The sequence below is a fragment of the Mustelus asterias genome, chromosome 16 (assembly GCF_964213995.1).
Source record: "Mustelus asterias chromosome 16, sMusAst1.hap1.1, whole genome shotgun sequence".
Taxonomy (NCBI): Eukaryota; Metazoa; Chordata; class Chondrichthyes; order Carcharhiniformes; family Triakidae; genus Mustelus; species Mustelus asterias.
In genome coordinates this window covers 16,321,251-16,335,623 of record NC_135816.1, presented here as the reverse complement: position 1 = coordinate 16,335,623, position 14,373 = coordinate 16,321,251, and the positions used below count along the sequence as shown (strand labels likewise).

The 14,373-nt window shown below is 44.5% G+C and overlaps 1 protein-coding gene across 1 annotated transcript in view; it reads right to left on the bottom strand.

Annotated features, from left to right (window-relative positions):
- Positions 1-2,980, bottom strand: part of rad50 (RAD50 homolog, double strand break repair protein) — a 121,095-nt gene extending 118,115 nt beyond the window's left edge. Inside the window, exon 1 of the mRNA XM_078230691.1 lies at positions 2,885-2,980. The gene's annotated coding sequence lies outside the window, so the exon portion shown is untranslated. The remainder of the gene's footprint in view (positions 1-2,884) is intronic.
- Between the last annotated feature and the right edge of the window lie 11,393 nt (positions 2,981-14,373).

Here is a 14,373-nt window from a genome sequence, read left to right as displayed (position 1 = left end):
TGCAAATCAACAAAGACCTTGCAGTGACTCACCAGAGTCCCTTCTCAGTGGGACAGTGTCTGTGGTGGACACAGGGAAAGCTTCTTTTGATTTCAAAGATACTTCCTTTCAGCACCAGGAACTTAGTTGTACCATAGGTCACACACTACTGAAGTAATAAAATGTGCGAAAACTTTGGCCCAATGTGTCAAGTCTTGACTCATTTCGCAGCCGTGGAATCCAGTGTTAAAATATGCATCACAGAGCACAGGAGGAATTTCACATCTCAGACCATTGTCATTCAAGTTATTGTATTACAGGGTGCAAAAACTCTCTCAAACTACAATGTGGACACAAAAATTGCCACATCTCGAACATCGAGAAGACAGTCTATAATCCCAATGGATGTGTCCAAGAGCTTGAAATTAATTTACAAATTGCATTCTTTAAGACTTTCATCAACTTGTGTGGGGGGCAGGGGGACTGTGGGAGAAGCTTCAACTTTATTGCAACAGTTCAAAATTTTAAGAAAAAGAGTGAAAAGTGGGGCAAATTTTACCGTCCCGCCCGCCACGGGAATTGGAGAGGGCAAGGAGTGGACCATGGAAAGGTCCGTTGACCTTGGGCAGGAGTTTCCGGTTTTGGGGCGGGCGAGGCCGGAAACTCCCACCCATGATCTTGGAACTTGTGAACAGAAGGAAGGCTTAGAAAGCACTAAAAGGATAGGATAGTCTTCGAATTGCAGATAATCACACCATATCTTCAGGATATCTCGAATCATTTGACAGCCAGTTACACTGCAAGGACTGTTCTCTCCAGGACACCCTGGTCCATTCCTCCATTACATCCAACACCTCACCCACCCGCCAAAGGCACCTTCCCATGCAATCGTAGAAGGTGCAAAACTTGCCCCTTTACCTCCTCCCTGCTCACCATCTCAGGGCTCAAACACTCTTTTCAGATGAAGCAGCGCTTCACATGCACCTCCTTTAATCTGGGCTATTACATTCGTTGCTCCCAGTGTGGTCTACTCTACGGAGAGACCAAAAGCAGACTGGGTAACCATTTTGCAGAACACCTTCGGTCCATCCACAAGCAGGACTCAGACATTCCTGTTGCTTGCCAGTTCAAAACACCACTCTGTTCTCCTGTCCATCCATGGCCTTTTGCAATGTTCATGTGAAGCCCAACGAAAATTGAAGGAACAGCGCCTTATTTTCTGACTGGGCACTTTACAGTGAGTTCAACAACTTAAGAGCATGACTCTCTCCTCTACCTTCACCATTTATTTAATTTTATCTTTTCATCTGATTCATCCATTTTTTTATTTTTCCACTTCTGATATCTTGCTCTCCATCTTGTCTTCCAACACCCCCTGGCCCCACTCCCTCCTTCGGTAGGTATATGTGGAATAATGATCACACTGTACTCTATTGATTTTGAGGATTTGTTGCATCTTGTAGTAAAATGGAAAATGGAACACCCTCAGGTGCCGTACAAATCACAAGTTGAGGCTACCTTATTGAATGTTTTTAAGCCAAGGATAGATAAATTTTTGAACAGTAAAGGAATTAAGGACTATGGTGAGTGGGCAGGTAAGTGGAGCTGAGTCCACGAAAAGATCAGCCATGATTTTATTGAATGGCAGAGCAGGCTCAAGGAGCCAGATGGCCTACTCCTGCTCCTAGTTCTTATGTTCTTATAAGTTGTTGTTTCTCTTTCGCATGGGAATTTGGTACTTTGAGGTATAAACTTCACCTCTCTCACAGGAACTAACTGAATTTATCAGTAATTAGCTTATAAGGCTGGGTCAGCTTTGGCATACTGATTGTGTAATATTACATAAACTCACCTTGGGAGAAACTTGAGTACACAACTGACAGAAATTAGACATACAGCTTCTCTTTGCACACCAGATTGCACTGTTTTTCAAAGGAAACTGCGGAGATTCCTGGTCAATATTCATCCCTTAACTAAAATCACTTCTTTGACAGCAAACCCGCAGCCTCTACCACCTCAAAGAACAAAGGCAGCAGATGCGTGGAAACATCATCACCTTGCAAGCTCCCTCCAAATCCAACAGCATCTTGACTTGGAAATATCTCAGCAATCACTTCAGGTGAGAATCCTGGAACTCCCTCCCCAAACAAACACTGTCAAGGCTATGGGCCAAGTGCTGGTAAACACAATTTCGTGGGAGGTCAGGTGTTTCATGCATGTCGGTGCAGACTCGATGGGCCGAAGGGCCTCTTCTGCACTGTGTGATTCCATGACTGTGGAAATGCCTACGCCACACGGGCTACGGTGGTTTCAGGCAGCTGCTCCCACCATCTTCTGAAGGGCAATAGGGGTGTCAACAAATGTTGGTCTGATCAGTAATGCCCACATCCCATGAACAGAAGTGTCTGTTTATCTCTCTACTGCTTGTTAAGTGCAAATTGCCTGTCACATTTCCCTCAACAATAGTGATCACACTTCATCAGTGGGGTGTAGTTTGGGACATTTTGAGGAATTGAAATTATTCATCCTTCATCAATTCTACTTCACATGCAGTTCACAACCCTCCCTTCCAAACTAAAACACTTTGAGAAGAAATCTGCTGAGCAAACTTTCGACTGATGAGGAGTATTTTTAGAGTATTTGAGCTCATCACCTTGCAGGAAGTTGATGTTTTTGAAGGCAGTTGGTGGGATTCAGGTGTGAATTGACTGTTCCCCTATCAGGGAAAGCTCACAGAAATGTTCAAAACGTGTCGCATGGAAAACGAAAGAGAAACCCGCCGCAAACAAAAATAGGATCAGAGGAAAATCGGGGGGAGGGTGGGAATGGGAGGGTATAAAGCTGACTGAGGAACAGGTTGTGTGAGGATATGAGGGGGGAGAGGAAGCCGAAGACCTGAACTTACAACAGTCACAAACTGCGAACCCCGGTCCCGAACCCACAACCCTGACTCCACTCAGCTCCAGCTGATTCCGCTCAAATTGCTACACGCCGCCTCACTGCGCAGGCGCGGCTCACCAAACCGGGGAAAGGGGGCGGAACTTCCAGTCTGCCCCGTCCCTGTGTCAATCAAGCTGCAGGTACTGCTGCTGCTAAGGTGCTGAACAGTTCCCTGGTTAATATTACAGCATCTTCAGCTTATTGTTGTTGGTTAGAATGCAGAATCTTATATACATGTGCAAGTCCATGTGATGATGTGGAGATACCGGCTTTGGACTGGGGTAAGCACAGTAAGAAGTCTCACAACACCAGGTTAAAGTCCAACAGGTTTATTTGGTAGCACAAGCCACAAGCTTTCGGAGCGCTGTTCCTTCATCAGGTGAGTGGGAGCTGTGTTCACAAACAGGGCATGTATAGTCACAAACTCAATTTACAAGATAATGGTTGGAATGCGAATCTTTACAGGTAATCAAGTCTTAAAGGTACCGACAATGTGAGTGGAGAGTGGGCCAAGCACAGGTTAAAGAGATGTGTATTATCTCCAGCCAGGACAGTTAGTGAGATTTTGCAAGCCCAGGCAAATCATGGGGGTTACAGATAGTGTGACATGAACCCAAGATCCCGGTTGAGGCCATCCTCATGTGTGCGGAACTTGGCTTTCAGTTTCTGCTCGGCGATTCAGCGTTGTCGTGTGTCGTGAAGACTGTGACTGCAGTCATGGGAATTCAGCCTCTGATCTTCAGGTAAGCATTCTCCAAGGCAGCCTTTACAACACACGACAATGCAGAAGCGCCGAGCAGAGACTGAAAGCCAAGTTCCGCACACATGAGGACGGCCTCAACCGGGATCTTGGGTTCATGTCACACTATCTGTAACCCCCACGATTTGCCTGGGCTTGTAAAATCTCACTAACTGTCCTGGCTGGAGACAGCACACATCTCTTTAACCTGTGCTTAACCCTCTCTCCACTCACATTGTCGGTACCTTTAAGACTTGAGTACCTGTAAAGACTCGCATTCCAACCATTATCTTGTAAATTGAGTTTGTGACTATATATGCCCTGTTTGTGAACACAACTCCCAATCACCTGATGAAAGGGCAGTGCTCCAAAAGCTTGTGGCTTGTGCTACCAAATAAACCTGTTGGACTTTAACCTGGTGTTGTGAGACTTCTTACTGTGCAAGTCCATGTGGCCAGCCTTGCCTCTGAGCCAGAAACTCCAGGTTTTAAGTCGCGCTTGATAGTCAAGGGAGGTGGATTCATAACATAGCTAACCTGGTTGAGTGTCAGGTCGCACGAAGTTTGTGTGCTTTTGCTTTAGCTGTGTCAGCATCACACAGACTACCATCCATACTCTCTGCTTTCCATCATTTATGTGGTTAGCACCAGCTGAACCAGAAGTGACCCATTGAAGTAATGGTCATGAGAATATAATTATAAATGGTTTAAGGTTTCAAGTGATGGGACTGTGGCTATTTCCTTTGGCAGCTTGTTCCACCATGGGATATCCTTTGGCAGGGCCAGGTAGCGGTATCATGGGCCCTGATGCTTCTCCTGTTCTGGGCCCCTTATTCGCCCTACCTTTAGCGATCCCCCTCATAGGTTTGGGTGCCCAGAATGTGCTACTTATATCCACACAAGTGGGCTTTGTTAACAGAAAAATTACACTTTGCAGTGAGTGATAAATATTTTCTCAGTTTAAATTTAAAAATTGGAGGCACGGTGGCACAGTGGTTAGCACTGCTGCCTCACAGCTCCAGAGACCCAGGTTCAATTCTGGCCTCGGGTGACTGTGGAGTTTGCACATTCTCCCCGTGTCTGCATGTGTTTCCTCCAAGTGCTCCGGTTTTACCCACAGCCCAAAGATTTGCGGATTATCTTGATTGGTCATGCTGAATTAGCGTCAGGAGGATTAACAGGATAAATACATGGGGTTACAGGGACAGAGCCTGGTGGGATTATTGTCAGTGCAGGCTCGATGGGCTGAATGGCCTCCTTTTTGCACTGGAGGGGTTGTATTCTAAATTGAAACTAACCACACTTACAAATGCCCATCATGGAGGGTACGGTAGGAGAGTAAAGTACTGCAGATGCTGGAAATCTGGAATATATACAGAAAGTTCTGGAAGTACTCAGCATGCCTAACAGCATCTGTGGAAAGTGAAACAGAGTCAACACTTCAAGACCAGTAGTTCTGACAAAGGGTCACTGACCTCTGTTTCTCTCTGCATCGTTGCCATCAGATATGCTGAGCATTTCCAACACTTCCTATTTCTATTTGAGCAAAATAACCCGTTTTGCCAGTCCTTCAAAAGGCAGCCAGACACTTTTGAGTCTCTCATTCACCTCCAGCAGGAAGCACAGCAGCTGCTGCCTGAGATCGGCTTTTGCACAACATTAAACATAAACTTCAAAAAAAGTTAAGGTATGAGCAAGATATAAGCCACAATATCAAAGTATTGACCAAGTGGTATTATCACTAGACTATTAATCCAGAAACTCAGCTAATGTTCTGGCGACCCAGGTTCGAATCCTGCCACGGCAGATTGTGGAATTTGAATTCAATAAAAAATATCTGAAATTATGAATCTACTGATGACCATGAAACCATTGTCAGAAAAACCCATCTAGTTCACTAATGTATTTTAGAGAAGGAAATCTGCCGTCCCTACCTGGTCTGGCCTAATGTGACTCCAGCGCCACAGCAAGGTGGTCGACTCTCAACTGCCCTCCAAGCGCAACTAAATGGGCAATAAATGCTGGCCAGCCAGTGAAGCCCATGACCCATGAATGAATGTAAAAAAATGAGTAATTAATTAAAATGACAATTAAAAAGTGCCAAACAACAGAGCTAGCTAATAAAACTTTTTTTTGTCTTTTCACTGAAGATGTGGAGCCAAAGAGACAGCTAGGAAGTGGGAAGGGTCCAGGATTGAATTAAGGTGTTGGGCTGAACTAACATGAGCTGGCCTCCAGGAAATTCATACAAAAGTGGGGGTCAGACACAGAATCGGGTTTCCTCCGGGTGCTTCGGTTTCCTCCCACACTCCAAAGGTGTGCGGGTTAGGTTGATTGGCCATGCAAAATTGCCCCTTATTGTCAGGGGGATTAGCAGGGTAAATACGTGGGGATGCGGGGTAGGGCCTGGGTTGGATTGTTGTCAATGCAGGTTTGATGGGCCAAATGGCCTCCTTCTCCACTGTTTGGATTCTATGGATTCTATTCTATGCTTCCTCTTGGCCATGTCTAATCCTCCAGTTGCACCAGGCCTCACTGTTGCTACAACCATCACTTCTCATGGCCACCTTGGCCTGCTCAGCCATCTTGACTAATGTGGAGCTTTAGTGGGCCTGCCCACTTAGGAGTGCAAGAGTGTAGCCATTCTGGACTACATCACCAAGCATGCAAGCTGTCCGCCAAGCAAAGTAACCATGCGGACTTGAACTCTTGCTGCAATAAACCTTTTTATTACATAACTTGTCCCACAGCAGTGCATCCACCACACGATTATCTGCCAACACATTGAGGCAGGCAGCCAGCCACTTGAGAGTGTGGGTGCAGCTGTCTGAGCCCGGGCCAGCTGAAAGTGATTGGCACTGTGTGCACATCCCTCTCCCAGATCCTGGTCCTCGAGGAGAAAGATTATTTATACACATTGTCATAGAACAAAAAAATCATTGTATCTTGTGTGGATGGCTACATTATGTTTTGTCATTGCTCCAGATTCTTGTTTCTGTCAATTCCCACCAGTCCATTTCATATTTTATAGAAGATGGTCAGTATATTTTTCTCCCTCATTTGCCGTGGTGATCCATTTCAAATTGTTGATCAGGAATGTGACAGCAGTGTATTCCCTATACTGATCCATGCAGATTTGTGCAGTACGTCTTTGGATCGCTTTAATCTTATTTACATTTCTCACCATGTAAGGATCCCACGCACAACTTACACAACAGGGCCAGCACGGTGGCACTGGGGGTAGCATGGTGGCACAGTGGTTAGCACTGCTGTCTCACAGTGCCAGGGACCCGGGTTCAATTCCCAGATCGGGTCGCTGTCTGTGTGGAGTTTGCACATTCTCCCCATGTCTGCGTGGGTTTCCTCCGGGTGCTCCAGTTTCCTCCCACAGTCTGAAAGATGTGCTGGTGAGGTGCATTGATCCGAACAGGCGCTGGAGTGTGGTGACTAGGGGAATTTAACAGTAACTTCATTGCATTGTTAATGTAAGCCTTACTTGTGACTAATAAATAAATAAACTTTTACACATCCCAAGGCTAGACAAACAGTTTTTTGGTAAGCTAGAATTCTGATATTTTTCTTGCAATACTAAAGTTTCCTTCTCAGAAATCCAAGAATCCTGTTTGCTTTGGATGTTATCTGCTGAATGTAGAATCCCCACTAAGGACTGTTTTTAAGATGAACTGCCAGGCATGGTCATACCACTTTTTATATTTGCTCATGACATTTGCGTGTCGTAGGCTAGGCCATCATTTATAACTAATTTCTAATTGCCCTTGAGAAGATGGCAGTGAGCACCTTCTTGAACCCTGCAGTCTACCCACAGTGCTGTTAGGAAGGAAGTTCCAGGGTTTTAACTCAGTGATAGTAAAGAAACAGCGATATATTTCCAAGTTAGGATGCTGTATGGCATGGAGGGGAATTTGCAGGTGGTGATGTTCCCAGGTATCTACTGACCATGCCCTTCTAGATGGTAGCAGTCATGGGTTCGGAAGGTGCTGTCTAAAGAGCTTGATGAGTTCCTGTGGTGATTCTTGTAGATGGTACACATTGCTGCCACCGTATGTTGGTGGTGGAGGGAGTGAATGTTTATGGGTGGGGTGTAAATCAAGCAAACTGCTTTGTCCTAGATGGTGTTGCACTTCTGGAGTGTTGTTGGAGCTGTACTCATCCAGGCAAGTAGAGAATATCCCATCATACTCTTGAATTGTGCGTCGTAGATGGTGGAGAGGCTTTGGGAGGATCAGGAGGTGAGTTACTTTCAGCAGGATTTCTAGTCTCTGACCTGCTTTTGTAGCCACACTAATATATAGCTAGTCCAGTTGAGTTTTGACCAATGGTAATCCCCAGCATGTTGAGAGTGGGGAATTCAGCCATAGAATATCAAGGAGCACTGGTTAAATTCTTTTTTGTTGGAGATAATCATTTGCTTGGCACTTGTGTGGTGTGAATGCTACTTGCCACTCATCAGCCCAAGCTTTTATTATCCAGGTCTTGCTGCCTTTGGACATGGACTGCTTCGGTATCTGTGAAGTTGCGAATGGTGCTGAACATTGCGTTGTCATCAGCTAAGGTCCCCACTTCTGATCTTTTAATGGAAGGAAGGTCGTTAGTGAAACAGCTGAAGGCCAGGACATCCCCCTGAAGAAGTCCTGCAGTGATGTCCAGGGAATGAGATGATTGAACTTTGATGATTGGGGGGGAGACGGTGGCCTAGTGGTATTATTACTAGACTATTAATCCAGAAACTCAACTAATGTTCTTCAGACCAGCGTTCGAATCCCGCCATGGCAGATAATGGAACTGGAATTCAATACAATAATCTGGAATTAAGAATTTATTGATGAACATGAAACCATTGTCGATTGTTGGTGATGCACATGACATAGTATTTTTTGCCATTGCTCCTGCCATTTTTGCAATTCAAGAACGTCACCTTGCAATGATTTAGTATGATCTTAATTATTTTCTGATGCATAAATCACACAGTCATCTGTAAATAATTGCACTCTTTTTTAACTTGTTGGGAAGGCTCATTTATGTATGTCAAGAACAGTAAAGGTGATAACACAGTTCCTTGGGTATTCGGAAAGGACAAGGCAAGGATGAATGCTGCAGTAGGATAATCCTGCATTGTCATCCCCAAGCCCATTTGCGGAGCTGTCCAGTTTTGCAGTGAATGAATGCCTGTTAAAGGGGTTTCTTCAGGATGGGAAAAGCGTTGAATGGGGTGTCGCAATCAATATTTGAGGTATTACAATTTCTAATTTAAGAACCAAACTAGGAGGAAACTGAAGGAGTTCAGTGAAAAACATCATAGAATGAGTTGAACAAAATGTATCAATAGGATGGACAGTGGCAGATTACATAGTTTACCGTAGGATTTCGAGCACAAGTCTGTGGAATAGTGAAGCAAAAAGCTTGGCGTCATCTGAGAACAAATTGAATAGAACATAGAACGTAGAACATTACAGCGCAGTACAGGCCCTTTGGCCCTCGATGTTGCGCCGACCAGTGAAACCAATCTAAAGCCCATCTAACCTACACTATTCCAATATCATCCATATGTTTATCCAATGACCATTTAAATGCCCTTAATGTTGGCGAGGCCACTACTGCTGCAGGCAGGGCATTCCACGCCCTTACTACTCTCTAAGTGAAGAACCTATCTCTGACAACTGTCCTATATCTATCACCCCTCAATTTAAAGCTATGTCCCCTCGTGCTAGCTATCACCATCCGAGGAAAAAGGCTCTCACTATCCACCCTATCTAATCCTCTGATCATTTTGTATGCCTCTATTAAGTCACCTCTTAACCTTCTTCTCTCTAACGAAAACAACCTCAAGTCCCTCAGCCTTTCCTCATAAGATCTTCCCACCATACCAGGCAACATCCTAGTAAATCTCCTCTGCACCTTTTTCAATGCTTCCACATCCTTCCTATAATGCGGTGACCAGAATGCCACAGTGGAGGCATTTGAGCGTCATTTTACATGAATAAAGTAAAGTTAAAGTTTATTTATTGGTCACAAATAAGGCTTACATTAACACTGCAATGAAGTTACTATGAAATTCCCCTAGTCGCCACACTCCAGCGCCTGTTTGGGTCAATGCACTTAACCAGCAGGTCTTTCAGAATATGGGGGGAAACCCACATGGATACAGGGAGAACATGCAAACTCCGCACAGACAGTGACCCAAGCCGGAATCGAACCCGGGTCCCTGCTGCTGTGAGGCAGCACTCTGGATGTGTCAAGGTGTACAAAATATGCTTCCTCCTCAGTAATTACATTGTGATCTGGTAATAACAAACTTATTAGGAGAATAAAAATTCAAGTTTGTTCACATCAGATTATTTTCAGCAGTATAGTTTGGCCTCAAAGGTCAGGCAAAATGATTTGTCATGACGTGTTCTGCAACAATTTCTGTGAATTTATACACGGTGTGCTGTGCAACTGAGTCCCGTGAATATCACACTTTACATGAAAAGAAAACAACAGTTTTTGAGTGGGGATGTGAGATAAAAAGAACCACTTTAGCCAACTTCTGAGATCTGGAGAGGTTTATAGGAAGGCTTAGAAGTAGTCTTGAGGTTTTCATACCTAAATGTTTAAATGCTTGTTTAGAGTGGGCGGATTCTCAGAACCTTTGAGGACTGTAATGAGCATTTTGAGTGAATTTCTTGACATGTCTGGGAGCTGTTTCAATACAGTTTCTAGAAAGTTTCTAACAATTTTCTGATTTTTTTAGATGCCCAACAATATATGTAGTTTTTCATTTGTCATTCAGTGCATTTGTGATAGCTTGTGAATGGGGTGTGGGTGATTTTTTTCCCCTATGGTGTATCGTAATTGGCCTGGGGAGGTTCAAGCTTATGAACTTTAGATTGTCAGTCTGTTATCTTAGCCATTGCCCTGTTGTACCAATGGACTTGGATATTGTCTATGAAATGGAGCAGGGGAGGGCAATCTTTCAAACTCAAGAGCCAGATAATAAGCATGTACGTTGACAAAATGTCAAAAGGGAGTGTTTGAACTAATTTGACAGGACACCAAGACATAATAGAACATAGAACATAGAACATAGAACATTACAGCGCAGAACAGGCCCTTCGGCCCACGATGTTGCACCGACCAGTTAAAAAAAAAAAAAACTGTGACCCTCCAACCTAAACCAATTTCTTTTCGTCCATGAACCTATCTACGGATCTCATAAACGCCCCCAAACTAGGCGCATTTACTACTGATGCTGGCAGGGCATTCCAATCCCTCACCACCCTCTGGGTAAAGAACCTACCCCTGACATCGGTTCTATAACTACCCCCCCTCAATTTAAAGCCATGCCCCCTCGTGCTGGATTTCTCCATCAGAGGAAAAAGGCTATCACTATCCACCCTATCTAAACCTCTAATCATCTTATATGTTTCAATAAGATCCCCTCTTAGCCGCCGCCTTTCCAGCGAAAACAATCCCAAATCCCTCAGCCTCTCCTCATAGGATCTCCCCTCCATACCAGGCAACATCCTGGTAAACCTCCTCTGCACCCTCTCCAAAGCCTCCACATCCTTCCTGTAATGTGGGGACCAGAACTGCACACAGTACTCCAAGTGCGGCCGCACCAGAGTTGTGTACAGTTGCAACATAACGCTACGACTCCTAAATTCAATCCCCCTACCAATAAACGCCAAGACACCATATGCCTTCTTAACAACCTTATCTACTTGATTCCCAACTTTCAGGGATCTATGCACACATACACCTAGATCCCTCTGCTCCTCCACACTATTCAAAGTCCTCCCGTTAGCCCTATACTCAACACATCTGTTATTCCTACCAAAGTGAATTACCTCACACTTCTCCGCATTAAACTCCATCCGCCACCTCTCGGCCCAACTTTGCAACCTGTCTAAGTCTTCCTGCAAACTACGACACCCTTCCTCACTGTCTACCACACCACCGACTTTGGTGTCATCAGCAAATTTGCTAATCCACCCAACTATACCCTCATCCAGATCATTAATAAATATTACAAACAGCAGTGGCCCCAAAACAGATCCCTGAGGTACACCACTTGTAACCGCACTCCATGATGAATATTTACTATCAACCACCACCCTCTGTTTCCTATCCGCTAGCCAATTCCTGATCCAATTTCCTAGATCACCCCCAATCCCATACATCTGCATTTTCTGCAGAAGCCTACCATGGTGAACCTTATCAAACGCCTTACTAAAATCCATATATACCACGTCCACTGCCTTGCCCCCATCCACCTCCTTGGTCACTTTCTCAAAAAACTCAATAAGGTTAGTAAGGCACGACCTACCTGCCACAAAACCATGCTGACTATCACCTATCAATTCATTACTCTCCAAATAACTATAAATCCTATCCCTTATAATTTTTTCCAACATCTTGCCGACAACAGAAGTGAGACTCACCGGTCTATAATTCCCGGGGAAGTCTCTGTTCCCCTTCTTAAACAATGGGACAACATTCGCTAACCTCCAATCTTCTGGTACTATACCAGAGGCCAACGACGACCTGAAGATCAGAGCCAGAGGCTCTGCAATCACTTCTCTTGCCTCCCAGAGAATCCTTGGATAAATCCCATCCGGACCAGGGGATTTATCTATTTTCAGACCCTCCAGAATATCCTGCACATCCTCCTTATCAACTGTAATACTGTCTATTCTACTCCCTTGCAACCCAGTGTCCTCCTCAGCTATATTCATGTCCCCTTGCGTGAACACCGAAGAGAAATATTGGTTCAATGCTTCACCAATCTCCTCCGGTTCCACACATAACTTCCCTCTGCCATCTATAACTGGCCCTAAACTTGCCCTAACCAACCTTCTGTTCTTGACATACCTATAGAACGCCTTAGGATTCTCTTTAACCCTATCCGCCAAAGTCTTCTCATGTCCCCTTTTAGCCCTTCTAAGCTCGCTCTTCAACTCCCTCTTAGCCAATCTAAAGCTTTCTAGTGCACTACCCGAGTGCTCACGTCTCATCCGAACATAAGCTTCCTTTTTCTTTTTAACCAACAAAGAAACTTTTTTGGTGCACCACGGTTCCCTAGCCCTACCAATTCCTCCTTGCCTGACAGGGACATACCTATCACAGACTCGCAGTAGCTGCTCCTTGAAAAAACTCCACATGTCGGACGTTCCCAGTCCCTGTAATCTCCTAGTCCAACCTATGTTTCCTAATTCTCTCCTAATAGCCTCATAATTACCCTTCCCCCAGCTAAAACCACTGGCCCGAGGTTCATGCCTATCCCTTTCCATCACTAAGGTGAACGTAACCGAATTGTGGTCACTATCACCAAAATGCACACCAACTTCCAAGTCTAGCACCTGGTCTGGCTCATTTCCCAGCACCAGATCCAATATAGCCTCACCTCTAGTTGGCCTGTCTACATACTGAGTCAAAAAACCTTCCTGCACGCTTTGAACAAAAACTGACCCCTCTAACGAGCTAGAGCTATAGGGAGGAGAAACAAAGTGCATGGAAGACTGGGAGAGGCAAGTGGCACCAGAATAAAGCATAGTACAGGAATGCGTAAGATCTGAGAGAGGCAAATATGGGGCAGCCTAGGATGGGTTTAGGGAGTATGTGCACAAATGTACATAACAGGGCAAATAAGGTTGGTGAGCTGCAGGCACTATTTTCCACATGGGACTATGATACATGCCAACAGCAGTGACTTTGCTCAACAAAGAGGAGGATTAGGAATATTCCTCGCTATAAATACCTAGGAAAGAAACTGGGGGGAGAAAAGAGGCAGAGTGGCAGTATTGATCAAAGAGACTATTACAGCACTGGAGACAGATGATGTGGCTGAACAATCAAAAACAGAATCTATTTCATTAGAATTACGTAGCAGTTGGTACAACGGGCTCATCCACAGTGCTCTTCAGAAGAGACTGCTAGGATTTTGACCCAATGGCAATGAAGAAATGTTGATATAGTTCCAAGTCAGGAGGGTGTGTAGCTTGATGGGGAACTTGCAGGTCATGGTTGAGCTATGCATCTGTTGCCCTTGTTCTTGTAAGTGGTAGAGGCCGTGGGTTTGGAAGGTACTGCAAAGGAGCCTTGGTGAATTGCTGCAGTGAATCTTGAAAGGTTAAATTAAATCCCGGTTTAATCTTATTTATCCTTACTGAAGAAAATAAGATGGATATTATGGAGGATTTAGCCACAAACTTACAATTCTCATTACTTACAGTTGTAAATTCTGGGGTACTGCCAGAGTACTGGAGGATTGCAAATGTTACACACCTGTTCAAAAAGGAGAGAGGAATAAACCTGCCAATGACTGGAAGGTCAGTGCTGGGACAACTTTCAGGGATAACGATTTGAGACAAAATTAAATGACAATTGGAAAAGTATAGACTTACAAATGAAAGTCAACATGGATTTGATAAAGACAAATTGCTTGCGTTGCTTGATGAAGTATGGTATTGATGAGGGTAGTACGGTCGCAGTTGTGGATTTTCAAAAGGCATTTGATAAAATATCATATGATAGGTCTGTTAGCAAAGTGAGCGCCCATCGGATTGAAAGAACAATGGCAATGTGGATACAAAATTAGCTAAGGGACCAATGGCAGAAAAATGTTGCATTTTAGACTAGAATGAAGTTATAGAGTCACAGAGGTTTACAGCATGGAAACAGGCCTTTCAGCCCAACTTGTCCATGCTTCTCGTTTGT